The sequence below is a fragment of the Desmodus rotundus genome, chromosome 5 (assembly GCF_022682495.2).
Source record: "Desmodus rotundus isolate HL8 chromosome 5, HLdesRot8A.1, whole genome shotgun sequence".
Taxonomy (NCBI): Eukaryota; Metazoa; Chordata; class Mammalia; order Chiroptera; family Phyllostomidae; genus Desmodus; species Desmodus rotundus.
The window spans coordinates 14,900,893-14,913,980 of NC_071391.1; the positions used below are offsets into that span (position 1 = coordinate 14,900,893).

General features: G+C 52.8%; 1 protein-coding gene across 8 annotated transcripts in view; it reads right to left on the reverse strand.

The window, feature by feature from the left end:
* TSPAN18 (tetraspanin 18) overlaps window positions 1-13,088 on the reverse strand; it is a 163,305-nt gene that overhangs the window by 49,999 nt on the left and 100,218 nt on the right. For 7 of the 8 annotated variants that reach the window (XM_045194122.2, XM_045194127.2, XM_071221410.1 and 4 more), the window contains one exon: window positions 3,031-3,162. The exons of the other annotated variant lie outside the window; for it this stretch is intronic. The gene's annotated coding sequence lies outside the window, so the exon portion shown is untranslated. The remainder of the gene's footprint in view (window positions 1-3,030; window positions 3,163-13,088) is intronic. 8 annotated transcript variants of the gene reach the window in all.

Here is a 13,088-nt window from a genome sequence, read left to right on the forward strand (position 1 = left end):
GCAAATAAATGCTCGAGCAGCTCAGGAAACTTTCCCCAGCCATGAGGGGGAGGGGTGCGGTGGGAATGGGGCTGAAGAGAAGGAAAAGGTCCTTGAAGCATGTAGAGGGGAACCCAGGGCAGCCAGATACGACGTGGTTGAGATATCCGGGTGGCTGCCAGAGAGCAGACTCAATGTGGGCAGGACTTCAGGGGACAATCCTTTGGAAAAGTGAAGCACCACCTGCGGACACAGCGAGTGTGTGTGTGTGTGTGTGTGTGTGCGCGCGCGCCAATGTGAGTGAACGTGCAAATCAGGCTTTCAGATACCAGATCCACTGAAACCGAGGTGTGCCTGTCAGAGGCCACCCTTGGTGCTGTGAGCACAGGAAGGACCTGTTTGGGACAAGTCAGCCCTCCTGCTAGCTCCCTGTTCCCCACCTCCTGCTCTGGCACCAAGAGGGAGCATCTGTTGTTTTGTCTGCCCGGCATTCCTTTCTCCTTCTTCTGAAAATAACACCTGGTTTTTCCCTTTGGGCTACCAGCCCTCTAGTACTTTCAGGCTCACTCCCCCCACTCACAACACATACCCCCTCACCACCCCATCACCCAACAATCACCTAGTCTGACCAATCAGCATATTCTCTCTGGTCTCAGTGATTGGTCATAGGTGGTCATGTGACTCAGGACAGCCAATAAGCTTCAACTCTGGGACTTTTTTTTAATAACTCCTGAGAAAGATAAGCTCTCCTTCCACTGGATTTTGAAATGAGCTGGATGTCAGTTTGGAGCTGCTAGTCACTGCCCCACAGCCACATAGGGAGTGCCTGCCAGGGACTGAAGCCCACAAGGAGGGAAGCAGAGGGCACACATATGAACATCATTCGAGCCTTGGATTCAACCCTGCCTTGGATACCAATAAACAGACTTCAAATTGCCAATATGTAAAAAGCTAACAAATTGCCTGTCTTGCTTAATCAAATCTGAGTTGAGTATTGACTCCCAACTCAGTCAGCATCTGATCGCAGTTCTGCCTTTACTGCCTCTTACCACTGGGTCTCCCCTGCAATCAGCCTTCACTTCTGGACTGTCATTGGTTCTTGCTGACCTGGGCAGCAGTTCCAGTCTGCCCCTCAGACCCAAGGACTGGGCACAGGCTGGCAGCCTGCTGGGCACTCCTGTGCCCCAGCCTTCCCAGCTGTCTGACCCCTCCCAGTTTGGCTCAGATCCACTCACTCTGCCCCCCAGTCCCCATTGTCCTGCCTCATCGACCTTCGGTCCTGCTGGGAAAGACAGGCACTAAACAATGAACAAGGCTCTGGAATCCAGCCACTGCTGAGCTCGGGGAGACAGAGTCACCCCAGGGCATTGGTCCGAGGTCTCAGAGAGACCTGCCACGGGCAGAGGCTCCAGTGCAGCAGGAGGATACTGAGCTCAGGGGCCAAGCAGGCCCAGAAAAGTCCCTGGATCTCTCACCTGCTCGACCACCTTAGGCAAGCTGCCCTCTCTGAGTTTCATAATCTTCAACTGTAAAAGGAAGATCATGCCACTACACATCTAGCAGAAGGACAAAGAGCCACGGCATTGACAGTGTCGATCTCTGACGAGGATGTGGAGCAATAGGAATTCTTACTCATCGCCGGTAGGAATGCAAAATGGTGCAACCGCTTTGGAAGACAGCTTGGCAGTTTCTTAAAAGGCTAAATATACGCTCACTATACAATTTATCAATCATGCTCCCAGCTGTTTACCCAACTGGTCAAAAACTTATGGCTGCACACAACTTGCACATGAATGTTTATAGAAGCTTGATTCATAATCACCCAAAATTGGAACCCAGATGTCCGTCAGTAAGTGAATGGAAAAACAGACTGTGGTCCAGCCAATGGAGTATTATTCAGCAGTAAAAAGGAATGAGCTACCAAGCCGTGAAAAGACACGGAGGCACTTTAAATGCATGTTGTTAAGTGAAAGAGGCCAATATGAGAAGGCCACATACTGTATGATTTCAATTATGTGACATTCTGGAAAAGGCAAAACTATGGAAGCAGTGAAATGATCAGTGGTGGGCAAGGAGTGGAAGAAGGCAGGGAGGATGAAAAGAAAAAGGGGGGTAAACTATCTTATCTGGCAAGGTGGTGGGTCCCCCCAACCCATTTTCCTCTTCTTCCATTGAAATACAATTGTCCCTGGTCAGATGGCCACCCAGAATAAAGACTAATCTCCAGCCCCCCACCCCGCGACCAGGCGTGCCATGTATCTGCACTCTGGCCGAGGGCGTGTGAGCGGAGGTGGCGTGTAATTCTCTCAGAGCCCGGGGTACCTCTCCTCTTCTGACTTCCCCTTCTTGCCGAGTGGAAAGGAGAGGCTCCCGTGGGCCATCGTGGACAAGAGAGGGTGGTGTCCCAGAACACGAGGAAACTTGGCCTCTAATGTTTCATGCAGAAGACCCCCCTTAGCTCAGAATTTACTTAGAAAAAAGCAACCTTTGGTTGGAGGAACTGTTATTTTGGATTTTTGTCACACACAACTGAACCCACAGTCCAACCTGGGATCTGGGGATTCAACTCAGACAGACAAACCCCTGCCCTCTCGAAGTCCACGTTCTATGCGAATGTGGACTCCACTCCATCAATGTGAAAATAAACTAATTCTGAATTGTCGTGGTGCAGGCATACTCTCAGGAACGGCTAACCTTTATTGGGTTCTGAGCTTATTACGTGTCCATCCTGTTCTAAGCCTTTTGCATGTAGTACCTTATTTTATCTTTACCCCAAACCCAAAAGGTGGGTGCTGTTGCTTCCTTGGCTGATGAGGAAGCAGACACACAGAAAGGGCTCCAGGCCACACTCCTAGCAATGGCTGATTCCAGGATTCGAACCCCAGTCTGTTGGACTTCAGAGCCTTAGCCACTGGGCCCCCTGCTACTGAAGGGACCAAAACAGGGCCCTGAGGTAAAGAATAACAGGGTGCCCCGCTGACAGTTACTATTAGCCACAACAACAACAAAAGCAGCAGAACCCCCGTGCTGAACGAGCCTGAACTCCCTTACCTGGGTGGCTGGCGTCTGGAAAAGGACTGTGCCCACGTTTCTACAAGCCAGATACCAAGGGTTCAAGTTGCTTTGACGACAATGTAGAAGCTGTTTCCGCTGCAAGCTCAGGGCTGTCCAGGAGATGCTCACCTGTCAGAGACCAACAGAGCCAGCCGTGACTGCCTAGTTGGCAGAGATGTTGCCGCTCATGCTGCCTGAGGTCTCTTGTTTTTGCTTGAAATGCTCTCTGGGCCCCGAGGAAGCAGTGTGATGAGGCAAAGATGCAGAAGCCTGGAGTTATGTATCAGGACTGGGAAGCCAGACAATTCTAAGATGCAAAGGTATGCATATGCCTGTGTGTGTAGGTCCCCAAAAAACACGTAAGCATCACGCCCACTGTGTCTAGCACCGTGCACTTTGCAAGTGGAGACGCTCGGCAAGTGTTCACGGTTTGCTTTGATATAAAACAACTTTATGTGTCTGAGTGAGTGGGTGGGAACTCCGGGAGAGTTCAAGTACATTGGAGGAAAACTCCTTTCTCATGTACAAAAGCATTCTCGGAATGCTCCATCGGGCCAGACCAGTGGCTTCATGTTACCAATGAGGAGAATGACACCCAGGAAGGGGCAGGGACTTGTCCAAAGTCACTCAGCAATTTGGTGGCCGAGTGAGGACTAAGCCCGGGGTCTCCCCTGATTCATGGCTGGGTGCTCTCTCTAGGGATGCCCCCTCTTTTGTAGCTATCAGCCTTGCAGCCCTGGGGCAGCCAAGGGCGCACAGCCAGGCTCTGCTGCATGCCTGTCAGGTGATGCTGGACCGGCCCGAGCAGAGAATGGTTTCCTGGCTGTGTTCAAGCCGGGCGAGATGTGGGGGGCAATGCTCACAGTGGTCAGAGCACGGGCTCTGGGGGCAGGTGGACCTCGCCACGTGCTGAGGCGCCCCCTTTCCAGAAGTGGGGCCTAGATAACGAGGTGTCCTCTCAGGGTGTCCGTCTCCTGGTCTGTGAAACAGGGATAACGATAGCATCTCTCCTTAAGAGCTGCAGGGAGTTAAAATGACTTTCTAAGTCCGAAGCCATAGCAGAGCATTTGGCACACAGCAAGCGCTCAATAAATGTCAGGGAGGTGATGCGGGAGAGGACATTGTGAGAGCCTGAGGCGGGGCGGGGCACTGGACTGGGGTTGCTTTTTGTCCCTGGCACATCTTTAGACAAAAATCTCTCAATTCTGCCATTATTTGTCCCCTCCGATCCCAGCTCTGCCCCCTCCTCTGCCTCTCACAGGCCAGTGAGGGCCCCCACGCAGCACAGCTGCTTCTCCCTCTGGGCTGCAAACTCACCACCTGCCCACGGGACCCCACACCCCAGCCCACATCTCACCAGCCAGCAAAATGCAAATGTCATTAGCACTCTGCAAGCTGGTGAGCACCAATGTCACACCAGCCAGCAGCCAGCACAGCCAGCTCGTGGGAACTGGGGTGGGTGGGGGGGACACACACGACACAAATCCCTAGGAGGGGTGGCACTCTCTACTTCTTCCAAAGGGGCATGAAGAAGAAATAAATAACTGGCTGCAGGAAAGAGGTGACAGCGAGGACCGTGTTAGCAGCAGGCTAACTGTGGCCACCTGTGGTGCTGCTCCAGCCCCATCCACATGACGTGTGGGCCGGCCTCTCTGGGCCCCCGCCTCACGCACACTTGGTGAAGAGGCTCATCTGGGGGACCCCCATCCTCCATCTTTCATCTACACTCCAGTTCATGCTCCCTCCAACCCACTAAGAGAAACAGACCACCCACCCTATGAACAGACCCATGGCTGGGGGTGGGGGACCTTCTCTCTCAGGAGGAGCTGTCCATGGGATCCACGGACAGAAGTCCGGGGTTCCAGTCCCACCTCAAACGAACTTATTGTGAGCACTCGGGCACATCCTCTTCTCTGTGGGGACTTGGTTCTCCATCTGTGAAAGGGAGTGCTGGACCCACCGCCTGTCTCTCAGGGTCAGGTCTGAAACCCAGGGCTCTGATAACTCACAGGCAGAGGCGCCAACATGAGGCTCCCCTCCTCTGATTTCCTTATGGCAACAGCACTGGGGACCCAGCAGGCACATGAAGGCTCCCTGGAGTGGTGGGCAGGCATGTGTATAGGGAAATGAGAGGAGGGTGCTGGGGGCAGGGGGCCAGGGCAAGCAAAGGCACAGAGACACCCGAGTGGGGCCTCGGGCAGAGTGGGAAATGAGATGGAAAGACCCTGTGGTCAGCGCTTTACACTGAAAGCTGATAAAACCCAGACCAGTCTCTCCGGGAGCTGGCATGGGGCTGGCCCCGAGTGCCACAGAGAGGACCCATGAGTTCCGTGTCTTGTAGATCACGAGCAACAAGAGCACTCGCTCATTTCGGTGAGTGCAAACCGAACATCTGCTGTGCTCCTGGGACTCGGAAGGTGCCAGGGATGAGGGAGGCACAGAGTGCACCTTCAAAGGAGCTCACTGTTATGGAGAAGACAATGACCTTGTTTTCATCGTTCAAGGAGGCTAAGGAGGGCTCACCACCTGGTTCTGAGTTCAGAGGACAGAAGGGTCCCTTCCTTCTTGAGCCCCAGGGAAGGCTTCCTGGAGGAGGGGGCAGATTTGAATGTATAGAAAGGAGAGCAGGGCCCTGTGGGCAAAGGGACCAGGGTGAGCAAAGGCATGGGGGTACCCAAGTGTGGGGTGAGTATTCAGAACCATGAGCTAAGGCTGCCTGTTGGGGCAGACTAGGAAATGAGGCAGGAAGGGAAGGCAGGGGCTGGATGGTTAAGGTCCTTGAATGCCAGGCTAAGGATGACAAACTTCATCCACAAGCCACGGGGAGCCACTCACTGGAGGTCAGAGAGCAGAGGTATTCTCCAGGTAGACGAAAAGGAGGCGGCCCGGGCGAGTGGAAACAGATGATGAGAGAGCGAAAGTGAGAGGGAGATGGGAAGGGTCTTGTGCTCTGGTGGGCAGGAAAGACGCAACGGAGGGGTGCCGGGAGGGTGGGGGAAGGGACACACGTACGAGGAAAGGGGGCTACTGGACTGAGACATGTTGGGTTTGCCTCCCAGCTCTGCCACTGCCACCAACTGTGTGGCGTCGGGCAGGTTGTTCAACCTCTCTGGGCCTCAGTTTCCTTCCCTATAAAGTGAAAGATAAATAAATAGAACCACTTCATAGGATGTAGGATTCAACCAGATCCTTGATGAGCAGCACTCGGAACACAGTAAGAGATTGCTTGCTGGATGCTTGCTTTCTGAAATTTAAGCATCTATTACTTTTATTAATTAGTGGTGCCTTTCCCTGTTACAAATGAGGTACACTGAAGCTCAAAGTCAAATGACTGGCTGGAATTGGCAACACTGGGCCTCAAATCACAGGAGAAACAAGTTATGAGCAAATAAACCTGGGATGACTCAGAGAAGAGTCTTGATTTTAAAATATGGCTAAAAAAAGGACTGTTTTATGACTTTTGCACTGTGTGCTTATTAAACCCGAGCTATAAATGTGAACTAATAAGTAAAATGAGTTAAGTTAATGTAAAAAATCAACCTTCAGGATATATCCGTATTGTCTAATGGCAGTCCATGAACATAAACATAAAAATTTAAAATACAAGAATGAATTGCAATGCCCAGCAGCTCGGGGATTCTGCCATTTCTCTGTCTGCAAAATAAAAGCTATTGATTTTAGCTTGGGTTCTCATTGCTCATGAGTGAGTCTTTGAGAAGTCATAAAGGAAGGAATTATTTCTGATTGTTTACTCACGAAGGATCGGATGTATTGAATTTAAATTGTCTCCGATTCCTAATTAGTACAAACCAAATTAGAATCCGAGTACAGCAGACCTGGAAAGGCCCTTGGAGGCCTCTAAACTCACTCAGTTTTCTTTGTTTGATAGACCCGGAACCTGAGGGGCAGGGAAGGAGAGCAACCGGACCAACACGAGCGAGTGGGGTAGAATCCAAGCCAGAACAAGGGCTCCTGGCTCGCAGGGCGGTTGGGTCCTGCTCAGGTCCCTGCAGCCTCTGGGATCAGATCGTTAAATCCAGGCCTCAGGGGTATTACAGGGGCCTCAGCACAGGTGGCTCCTACAGTGGCTTTCTCCCCACCTGCTAGGAAAAATGAACCTGCCCAGGAAAGGACCCTAGAAGCCAAAGGTCTAACGCTGAGAGCACAGGGAGTTCTAAGACACTCCAGCATGCTGTCACGCATGGAGGAGCCCTTGAACCCCTAGCCAACCCACGGAACCAGGCAGCTCAGCTGGGAAGGACATATACTCGGGGGCAGAGTTTGTTCTGAGAGAGGCTTCAGGGTGGCACTGCCCCAGGGCCAGCTCATTTCCTCCCTGTGTCCCAGGGGATGGTGGGGAGAGAAAGGCCTCAATGTATGGTGGGGAAGAGGGGGTCTCAACTCAGCCAGGCTTGCTCTTGCTCTCTCTCTCTCCCTCCTCTCTCTGTCTCGCACAGGCACACACGAATGAGCACCGCAGGGACCAAGGAGCCTCACATGTGGCGTGGGCACGTATGTGTGAGTGCATGCATGTTAAGCTTCAGCCTGCACACGATTATGAAGCAGATGTTTAATTACTACCTGAGTGTTATTAATCAACACGATTAATACACAACCCATACCACATAATTACTTTGCAATTACACCAAAATGAAATATTTTACTGCTGAGTGTTTGCTAATTACCAGGCCTTGCCAAAGGACAGGTATAATGGGCAGCAATTTTTCTTCCTTCCTTTCCTCTCCCCCCTGCTCTCTCATTAATCTTCTGGGCTGATATCCCCACTGCCCAGAATAGGGAGTCCAGGTGGGCTGCCGGCCTCCTCCCAAAGGTGCTGCTTCTGCACTCACCTTGGTTTTAATGTGAACCCTAAATCGTCCTGACCTCTCTTCTCAGCTCTCCAGCTTGGAAAAGCAGATCCTATCTGGAAATAAAGCTGGCGTCCTGCAGGCCAGTCACAGAGAGGCAGGGGTTATGCCGGGAAGCTCCAGCAGCTGCCTGGAGTTGAAACCTAACTCTACTGGTTCCTGGCTGTGTGCTCTATGTCAAGTTAACCATGCCTCAGTTTCCCCATGTATAGAATGGAGATGACAGTAATTACCTTAGGGGTTTCTTGTGAGTACTGCATGTAAGAGAATGCATAAAGTCCTTAGCACAGTGCCTAGCTCAGAGTAAGGCTTCAGTCATACCTATCACAACTACTATTATTATTTAACCAGAAATGGCCCCTCCAGGAATCCTTCCAGTCAGAGTCTCCCAAATGTTCAGGATTTTGGGTTCCACTCTCTCTTTCTCCCCCTTCCCCCAACAGCTCAGTCACACCTACCTGGAAACCTCTCCTTACGTGGGCCCCTCCCCTCTACCTGCCACTTTCGCCACCTTCCCTAACCCGAGCCTTCATGTTCTTCTGCACAGCCACAGGCTCCACACACTGTTCCTGTAGCCCACCCCTGCCCCCACTGCATCTTCCTCCAGGTGGGCAGACAGGCCTGCAGGAGTGGGCTGTGGCCCACGCCACTCTGCTGCTCACCAGCCTGAGGTAGCTCCCTACCACCTGCGCAGCAGGGACCTCCCACTCTGGTGTTTTAGGCCTTGGAAGGTCACTGCTGCCCCAGATTCCACATTCATCGCTGAAGCTTCAGCACTTCAGTTTCTGATGGATGGATGAGTGAACGACTGGGCATCTTGCTAGATTTTAGAGGCCTCCATGCCCACCAAGCTCAGATGTCCTGGAGCATTTCATAAGCCTGCATGTCTCCATGGACTTGGTCTTCATCCTGGAACTCAGGGTTTATCCTTCATTGTTCATTTCCAGATCATCTCTTGGTTTCCTCCCCCTTCCCCTGACAAGCACCTCACCTAAACCCAACTGCATTTACAAACAGTCAATCTTTTAGGACATAGTGACCACAAGTCTAGCTAAGCAAAGAGACCATATAATAAGGGCCCTCAGATGTGTGGTCTGCTCGAGAGGCACATGCGAGTGGCATGGTGATAGACTGCCGAGAGAGCACACACTGAGCAAGGGTGAAGGTTGCATGCGTATGTGCGTGGTGCACACACATTCGCACAAGCGGGGCCAAGGCGGCTGCTTCTGAGTAGAATCAACTCCTTCAGTTACCAAGACATCAGATAGCGTGAGCCACACGTGGACGGACTCTGATGAAGGCAGCAGAGGACAGAAGCTTCCTTCCTCTCCCCACGGGCCTCTGTGCCCCCGCCCCACCCCTCCTGGATTTGGCTCTTCACTCACACATAGGCACACACTCCCTCCCCCCCCGTACACACGTGCACGTGTGCACGCACACACGGCAAAGTCTGGGTTGGGTTAAAGCCATAGTGTCAAATGGCTGGGAGAGCTGACCCAGAGGCCGGAAACCTTTGCTCTGGGACAGCTTCGCTGTGTGCCCTGGGCAGGTCATGTGCCCTCTCTGGGCTCCTGCTTTCTCTTCTTTAAAATGTGACAGAGGTGTTCAATAACCTTCAACCCTCGAGTGAAAGGAAGGGGCTCAGTCCCCACAGATGGGTAGAGGGGAGGTGAGAGGGAATCCACAGAGCCGGAGTCCCAGGGATGAAACGACCTGTGCTTTGGAGAAACCAGCCAGATGCCGACTGGGCCAAGGCCTGGGGTCTCCTGCACCTTGCCTCACTGGTGGGTGCAGGTGAATTTAGATGCCCACCATAATGTGACTTTGGACATCTTCTGGGAACTTCTCTGAGCCTCAGTTTCCTCCTCTGTAGAATGAGGATAATGATGAATTTACTCTGCAAATGATGTTTCTCATTTGCAGAGTAAAATGAGAAGACACAGGAGCCTGCCCAGCACGTTTCTGCTCTGAGTAAGCCTCAGTAAGTGGAAGCTATTATTAGCATTACAATGATAGCTCCATTCACATCCTGGGGAAACCCTGCCAGGCAGCTCACTCTACTCTCAGTGCTAACCTCAGCGGGGCAGGGACCCTGGGAAGTGGCTTACCTTCATCCTGGTCCTCACTGGGACCCCTGGCAGCCCCAGCCCTGAAGGGGGCCTTTCCCAACCACAACCCAGCCCCACTCAGACACTGCTCTGAAGTGTTGACATCGTTAAAAAAAAAGAGATGACAGGCCCAAAATGGAGTCACTTGTGCTAAGCCCACGTCAGCGAACCAAGACTTAATAGCTAACCTAATTACAGTTTCAGGCTCTCCCAGGAATGTAATCTTAACCGGGTCAGACTGGAATTTCCTGGTCAGCACCCACAAAGGAGGGTGATCTAAGCCTGGAACTGTGCGCTCTTTGCCGGAAATTTCATTTTCCCACCCCCTCTGCCTATAGAAGCCTTCTGTTTGGCACAGCTCCTGGGAGCTCCTATCTATCTGCGAGATGGGACGCCTCCCAATTCATGAATTAGACCTTTAAATTTACACCGTTTTATTTTTTGACGACATTGGTCCTCCGGACGAACAGTGGGGAAAGGAGCCAGGCATTAGGAGTTAAAATCTCACCTGAAATGTGTCATTTTTTTTACAAGCAGGGTGTACCCATGTAGCCTTACAAAATAACAATGGAAATAAGTCAATCCCTTGGGACAAACCCCTGTGGGGAAACCCCAGGCCTCGGCTGACCCCAGTGCTAAAGGCTCTGGCTGCGTTTCTCATTCCTGGAAGAAGGGAGCCAGAAACAGTGGCCTTCTCCTCACTCTCGGCCCTGGGGACAGGGGCTGTTTGGGATCACACAGTCTGCCTCCTGCCTGTGGAGCGAAGGAGCTCACCAGGGCCAGGCCAGAAAGGGGAGACCTCCTCTTGGGATGGTCTCCATGCTGACTCGGATGGTGAAAGCAGGAAGCCTGACTCCACCCCCACCCAGCAGGTGCTGAGGGCCTACTGTGTGCCAGGCCCAAGGAAGCGGCTGTCCACATGGCATCTGATGCATCTTCACACGGACCCTATGCAGGAGGGGTTGTTAAATGGAGACCCTGGGAGGTCACTGATTCCAGTAAGTGGCGCGCACCTAGGGACTTCACACCTAGGTCTATCAGGTGCCACAGACGCTGTTTTCTTCCTGGTTCTAAAGTAAGGGATTGGGGGTGCTGCACCCTCACTCCTTGCCTGGATGGTACACCCTCCCCCCGCCCCCCCCGCCCAACCTCAGTAGCACTGGCTGCAAAAGGCTCCACCTGCACCTTCTCTGGGGGGACCACTGGCTCCTGGTGATTTGGAGCCTTGTCATCCAGAGATGCCTGGGAGGCCACGTACCCCTACCCCCACTCCATGCAAGGCTGCAGCGCTGACAGAAAGAATATGATGGGCGCAAACTCCATGATGCCCTTCATACTTCAGAGCTCCCGGTGGGATCCGGCTGAGGCCAGGCTGCCCTTGGACTCCATGGTTGCTTAGGTTCCTCTCCCGAGAGTCCTCCCTCAGTAATTCCCTTGTACAGCCATCTCCGCTCAGGGTCTGCTGTTAGGGAACCTGACCAAAGTCACAGGGGGCTCAGAAAGGAGACAGGCACGGGTCCTGCCATCACGGGCCTCAATGCATGGCAGGCGTCAAACCTGAAACTTGGACTGACTGTGGCCTTGACCATGGCCACTCTCCCGTCTCATATTAAGGGCTTATGACAACTCGCTTTCCCTCCTGATCTCACCGAATACCGCAACCCAGCCAGGAGGGTTTGTGACCTCCCTTTTTGTAGATGAAGAAGCTGAGGCTCCGAGAGATTATAATCTGCCCAAGGTCACTTGCAACTCTTACATGGTCACAGCTGGATGGGAACTCTATTCTGCCCGACCACCGGGCCCCAGCGTCTGCCTCCCACCACCAAAGGGGCCCTGAACACAGCCACAGAGACAGGGTGGGGGAAGCTCAGTTGTCAGGGTCATCCCTGGAAAAAGCTCACTGTCCCTCTCTGCCACCTACTGCAACTCCTGGGCCAGGTGGCTCCGACCAGACTGGGGGAGGCAAATTTGAAAGAAGAATGTTGGTGGGATTCACCTGGTGCCACTCTGGCCTCTCCCCACATCAAAAGCCTGAGGCTCTCTCCCACTCAGATGATGCTGGCTCCTTCCCAAATCCCAATTCCTGTTATGTCACAGACTGTGCAGCTTAGCCAGATGAGTAACAGGCAGAGAATGCGAATTTCTACCTGTTCATTTGGTTTCGGAATCCCTGCTCCTTGTCCAGCCTGAACGGCTCCCCCAGCAGGCTTGCTCAGAAAGGTAGGAGAGAGGGGGGCAAGCAGGAAATGGGGGACAAGTACACTGCCAGTCAATGGGGGCTTCCCCAAGGATGAGGGCTGCCCCATGGGGTGGGGAGCCAGTCTCCCTGGATCCAAATCCAGGAAGGGGGCCTGGTTCTCAGGGCACCAGCCACCTGCTCACTCTGGCCCACGTCTTACAGACAGAGCCCTCTGCTCAGGGGCAGAGCTGAGTCCAGCCAGGCACTGGGGAGCCCTGTCCCCTCATCTTTCCTTCCCACAACCATCAGCCCTCTTCAACCTGGCCTCTCCCTAATGCACCTGGAGCATTCGCTCCCCTGGGCATCGCACTTCATTTAATCCGGGAATCCTTTCCCATCCACCCCACATGGGGAAGCTCTTGTTGGCACCCATTCTACAGATGTAGAAACTGAAGTTCAAAGAAGTGATGTATCCTCAACAAGTTCTACACAGCACCGCCCTAGCACTGCAGTTCCACTCCTAGGTACAGACCCCAAAGAACTGGAGACTGGGAGTAGAGACACTGCACACGCATGCTCACAGCAGCACCGCTCACAGAAGCCAAAAGGTGGGAACAGCCCAAATGCCCATCAGCCTTTGAATGGAGAAACAGGTAAATGTGCTATGTCCATACATGGAATATTATTCAGCCGGAAAGCGGAATACTGTAATACATACTATAATACGGGTGACTGCACACCATGAGCCAGACACAAAAGGCCACATATTGCATAACTCCACTCATGCGGAATCTCTGGAGTAGGTAAACTGATACAGACAGAAAGCAAAAAAGCAGTTGCCCGAGGCTAGGGCTGAGGGGTCTCAGTGGGCATGGGGTCTTCTTTAGGGTGATACAAATG